Consider the following 6,000-nt stretch of genomic DNA (forward strand, 5'->3'; position numbering starts at 1 on the left):
TATAATTTAGATGCATCGATATTGATGTAAGCCGTCAGTTTTTATATGTTTGAATTGTTAACCATTGTTACCCGTTAACCTTTAACCCCTGTTAAATTTCACTTCGATCATTTACGACTGTAACCTATCTGTATATAAACGTATCCGGGCACCACTACCTCAACAAGAGCACTCTGACCTCACGTTCCAGTTTGAGGTTTAAATTTAAATCCAGCTTCATCTGTGCGGTATACCTAAATACTTGAGGGTCAGCACAGAGCCGACAGTCTCGGAACTACAACAGCACAATCATCACCACGGCCCTCTGCACCAGCTGCATGAAATATTAAAGACTACATGGATTGACATCCCTCAAGACTCCTCCCAACACCCTGTGAAGTCTATGACACGTTATTGCAAGAATGTGATGAGAGCAAACGAAATAGCGACGTGACATTATTAAAAAAATATATATTATTTTCAGTAAGAACCTCGCAGAATCACAGCAAATATAAATAGCTTCGGGGACAACAAAACTAATTAAAAAATGTAGACTTTAACACGTGTATTATGTATATATATATATATATATATATATATATATATATATATATATATATATATATATATATATATATACACACACACACACACACACACACACACACACATTAATAAAACACGCATGGCAGAAGTGGTACCTCCTCAGAATACGGTAAGCGTACCGGTTTAAAATGGTACGCTGTCATGTTGTGCTTGAATGCTGGATGACACTACGACCAAGATAAACTGTAGTGTACCCATAGCATCGCATATTTTTACAATTGTAGATAACCCAATTCGCTGCTCATCCCTTAAAATCATACATTTGTTGACTTATGAAAAAAAAAAAAAAAAAATCAAAAATAACTTTAAGGGCCAAACTCTGTACGTCCTACCCCTTTCACATGGGCGTGTATTTGTTTTTTTCTGAGCTAAAATTACACCGTGTAACAATTTTTTATTTTTTTTATTCCTGGGTAGTAAGTGTTATTTCCTAATTGCTTATGCCTCAAAAGTATAGAAAATGGCTGTTATTCCCCACAAACTTTGCTTTTGTGACCAGGACAGTGATATTTCAAAATATCATGATTTCCAATGGGAAAATTGGCAAATTTGTGTCTTTTCGTTCACATAAAGTTAGAAAAAAACAACACACGGATCCAAATTAACATGTATTTATACTAAAGTAATACAAAAATGACTACAAAAGATTTAGAAGTGAGTAGTTTTTCGAGATTTACGATTATACTGTATTTACAAAAAAACATATGAATCCAAATTAACACGTATTTATACTAAAGTAATACAAAAATGACTACAAAAGATTTAGAAGTGAGTAGTTTTTCGAGATTTACGATTATACTGTTTAATAGTATAATCGTAAATCTCGAAAAACTACTCACTGTATTTACTAAATCTTTTCTAAATCATCATTTTTGTATTACTTTAGTATAAATACATGTTAATTTGGATTCATATGTTTTTTTTCTGACTTTATGTGAACGAAAAGACACACAATTGCCCATTTTCCCATTGGAAATCACGATATTTTGAAATATCACTGTCCTGGTCACAAAAGCAAAGTTTGTGGGGAATAATAGCAATGTTCTATACTTTTGAGGCATAAGCCATTAGGAAATAACACTTACTACCCAGGAACAAAAATTGTGTTACACAGTGTTATTTGCGCTTGCCCGGGCATTCGGTGTACCACCTTTTAACACCTACCACAAAATAACACCGCCCCGGTATACAAATGCAAGTATGAACAGGGCTTAAAAACACACAAGGAAAGACAGTTATATGAGATCTAATGTCATGCATAAACAAACATAAAATACCAGGTTAATACTAATAGGCTGAACAATCCTGGACTGATTCTGTACAATTCTAGAATGGGTCGGGTATACCAGAACTAGAAATTGTCGGAACAAAATCTAAAGAATCTCAGAATCTCAAATCATGCGCAACAGGCCAACATTTAATAAATAAATATCAATACATTATTGAAACGACTGCATATTATTATTCTCAGTTCCTGCACCTTTGTCACCGGTCTCCAAGGAAACGCCTCAAAGCAGTGTTTATCAATATATGCTTACAGCTCACTGCCTTTTGTTGAAATTATGTAGAAACCTAGATACAATTTCTCCGCGTTATTTAAAAAAAAGTACCTCTTTGTGCATGTGTCAGAGCCGTCGTTATCACGCGTTTTTTTTTGTGTTTATTTCTGGCTCCTACCTGTTCCAATCAGCCCCTTCCTGAAACAGCGAGGCGGATGAGACAACTATTCCTGAATCCTGTCAACGGCACATGTTTGTAAACTGACAGCCACGCCCAGGACCTGCCTTTTAAAGGCGCCGTGCAGCTTCTTGAAAATTATTGCAGTAATGCAATTGTCTTACAATGAAAAACACACACACACACGATAACCCAATCATTTGTAATCAGTGTCCTGTACAATTCTAAGATAAAGTGACTGCGGTCATTATACTTTATGGTTGTAAATTCAGTGTTGTTTCTCCCGTGTGATTTACTCTAGGTAATATTTCTGAAGGCGATGCTCATGAGCGTACCATAGATTTAGAATGGTTAGATCGGACACGCCCATAGAGACTTCAAGCAGCAGTACAGAACCGAGCGGGCATATTGCCTAGACAACCTACTTCATTCCTTGTAAGGCAACAGGTAGGAGCGGAGATACAGAATACGTGTTTTGTTGTTGTTTAAACTTTGACTTGATCCGGTAATACATTAAAATCACAAACATTACGTGAAAATATTGATATACAAAACGGGTGTTTTTTGATCGTTAAATAAAAACTTAGAATGAAGGGTGGTATATATAGAGATCACACAGCTAATGAACAGCTTAGGAGTTATATATATATATATATCTTATATATATATTATATATATAATATATTATATATTATATATATATTTAAGGGGGGAAATGTATTCAAACGTGTTACTTGAGTAAAAATTCTGTTACTTTGAAAAAAAGTAAGTCAGAGTATGCTTCTAGAAAACGACTTGAGTAAAAGTACAGCAGCGTGCACGGGGAAGGCAGCAGCAGGGCTAGTAGGCGACGTAATGAAAGGAGGCGGCTCTTTGTATAGCGGTATCCGCGCTATGCTTCGGTGCGAGAGGTCCAGGGTTCGCCCACGGCCAGTGTGTGGATTGATGCGCCTACCTGCGAGAACAGAGGTTCGCTACAGTATCATATGTTAAAAGTACTCAAGTATCAGAAGTAAAGAGTAGCCGCGCTTAAATGTGTACCCCTGGAAATCCACCTGAAAAAAAACAGTCCTGCAGCCCTCAGTATGTATTCACTTCTGATATTATTTGCATTTTCCTGCTTGATGGAATTACATTTCCGTTCTTATTGTGCACACACACTGAACGCAGTCTGTCTACTTCCTAGCTGTCCTGTATCTATTTAAATTTAGAATAGCAAATCAAGTTTTTTTTTTTTTTTTTTTTTTTTTTTTTTTAACTCGAACTTAGTTTTAATCAGCGGCTATGGCAACTATGGCTTTATTCACAACTTGTAAAACAAATGGATGCAGACTGACATTCAATAACTTTACTTCAAGGGATCACAGCAATACAGACACGGTACCTGTTCTGACTGCAATTTGAATTAACTTTATGAACACAACAGCACGATTACAAACAACACATTAAAAAATAAGTAGCCTAACAGTAATTACTGATATTTAGCTGGCTGTACAAATATTAACTCAAATCGTATTAAAAAACAAAACAAAACAAAAACAACGTATGGATAACACGGATCGCACAACAGGGTACGAACAGCTGCATGTAAGCAGACTATTTTAATTAAATACGGTACTGTATTAAACTGTTATTTACGAAGCAATTGGAAGTAGCCTTCAGGGTCCACCGCTTGGATTAAACCAAAGCGCCTGAAGAGACCTCGGATGTTTTTTGAGAAAACCGCATTACTCATGGAATACTGAGGTAAACGCTTAGCAACATAAACGAGTTCTTCATAAAATCGGGATAAACTATTAGACTAGCGTAATGTTTTATTCTGTTTAACGTATCCATATTCTAATAGCATTTGAGCCCTTAGGAGCCTTCTCGTCTTCGGCTCGGGGATTTAACTGCACGAAGCGGGCATTACCACACGATTCAGCCTGCTCTTTCGGGCTCAGATGCTTCATTTAAATCTCAAATCAGGAATTAAAATTTTAGTCACAACCTTTATCCATAAATAAAACACAATTAATGAAACAATTCTAGGAACAAATGTGAAATCCTGTTTTGAAGCTGCTTGTAGATTCCTGTTGGCTACTGATGCAGCTAAACGGTGAGTTTGTTGATTGGTTATTTTAAAAATCAAAACGGTCTCTGGTTGGGCATCAACAAACGTCAATATTAAAGTAAACAGACACTGCGCATGCGGCTCCTTGCTTTACCCAATCAGAATCTTGGCCAGCGCAAGAGTCGGTGTTTTTAAAGAACGAGTAATGGGATGCTTCTGGGAATTGCAGTGGAGTAAAAAGTATAATATTTTCTAAACAAATTTTCTTGAGTAAAAGTACAAGTATCCCAAAAATAAAACACAATAAGTACAGATTGCGAAAACAAATACTTAGGTAGAGTAACGAAGTATTTCTACTTCGTTACTTTCCAGCCGTGTATTTAATATATAGAGAAAAATGAAAGGGCACAAGGGCCAAAATAAAGGGATTTAAACACAAATAAAACAAGACAAAAAGCAAAAATAACAAAAATAACAATTTCCAGGCTGGGCAATGCCTTCACTGGATTCAAACTTTCAACATACAAACAAAACACCAACCTGCTTCCTCAGTTCCCTCTTCCTAAATGAGAAGCAGAGGCCTCCTTTTATGTCAGGTGGCTGGGCGCTGATTGATCGTTAATTAACCTAATCAACTAATCAACCCCAGCCACCTGAACATAATAAACCCAGGCAGGTAGGGGAAATTAACCCCATCCCTGCCAATTTAAAAAGGGCAGAGCTTTGCTCTGCCACACACCTCCCCCATGTACAACGTACACCGGCCGCAATCGTGTCCCTTGGGTGGGCTGTTATGGTGGGTGGTGGTGGGCAGGGTTGATGTCGGAGCCCCCAAGCAACTTTAGTTGAGGGTGCCCTGGATCTCCAAGGTAGTACGGCGACGGCAGCCCGGCTCCCTCTGATGGCGGAGGCAGCGACGGCGGCCCGGCTCCCTCTGGTGGGAGAGGCGGCGATGGCGGCAGACCCTCAGCAACCCTAGCAAATCCTTGGAGCAGCAGGCAACCAGGCGATGCTCCCAGAGCGGCGGCTCCTCCCTCTCTGGCTCTGGGAGCGGCGGCTCCTCCCCTCTGGCTCTGCGGCAACTCCTCCCTCTCTGGCTCTGGCGGCTCCTCCTCTCTCTCTGGCTCTGGGAGCGACGCAGCTCCTCCTCCCTCTCTGGCTCTGGGAGCGGCAGAGGCTCTGGGAGCGACGGCGGCTCCTCCTCCCTCTCTGGCTCTGGGAGCGACGGCGGCTCCTCCTCCCTCTCTGGCTCTGGGAGCGACGGCGGCTCCTCCTCCCTCTCTGGCTCTGGGAGCGACGGCAGCTCCTCCCCCTCTCTGGCTCTGGGAGCGACGGCGGCTCCTCCTCCCTCTCTGGCTCTGGGAGCGACGGCGGCTCCTCCTCCCTCTCTGGCTCTGGGAGCGACGGCGGCTCCTCCTCCCTCTCTGGCTCTGGGAGCGACGGCGGCTCCTCCCCCTCTCTGGCTCTCGGGAAGGCGGCTCACCCCTCTCTGGCTCTCGGGAAGGCGGCTCACCCCTCTCTGGCTCTCCAGACAGCATCTCACCTCTGGGAAGGACACCGGGTGGTGTTGTTCCTCCCACTGTTCCCACCTCTCCCCATCTCGACGCCACAGCGTGTTGATAACTATGGGGAGATCGTGGACGAGGTCTGCCTCAGGGTGCATCAACCAGTCCCAGATCTCCTGG

The 6,000-nt window shown here is 41.3% G+C and overlaps 1 protein-coding gene across 2 annotated transcripts in view; it reads right to left on the reverse strand.

Moving 5' to 3' along the window:
• The window catches only part of slc16a5a (solute carrier family 16 member 5a), a 45,638-nt gene extending 43,309 nt beyond the window's left edge, over positions 1–2,329 (reverse strand). The window contains exon 1 of one of the 2 annotated variants that reach the window (XM_041220013.1): positions 2,263–2,329. The gene's annotated coding sequence lies outside the window, so the exon portion shown is untranslated. Of the gene's footprint in view, positions 1–2,195 lie in introns of both variants that reach the window. The other variant, XM_041220014.1, reaches the window with a different exon arrangement.
• Between the last annotated feature and the right edge of the window lie 3,671 nt (positions 2,330–6,000).

Source organism: Polyodon spathula, chromosome 20 (genome assembly GCF_017654505.1).
Source record: "Polyodon spathula isolate WHYD16114869_AA chromosome 20, ASM1765450v1, whole genome shotgun sequence".
Taxonomy (NCBI): domain Eukaryota; kingdom Metazoa; phylum Chordata; class Actinopteri; order Acipenseriformes; family Polyodontidae; genus Polyodon; species Polyodon spathula.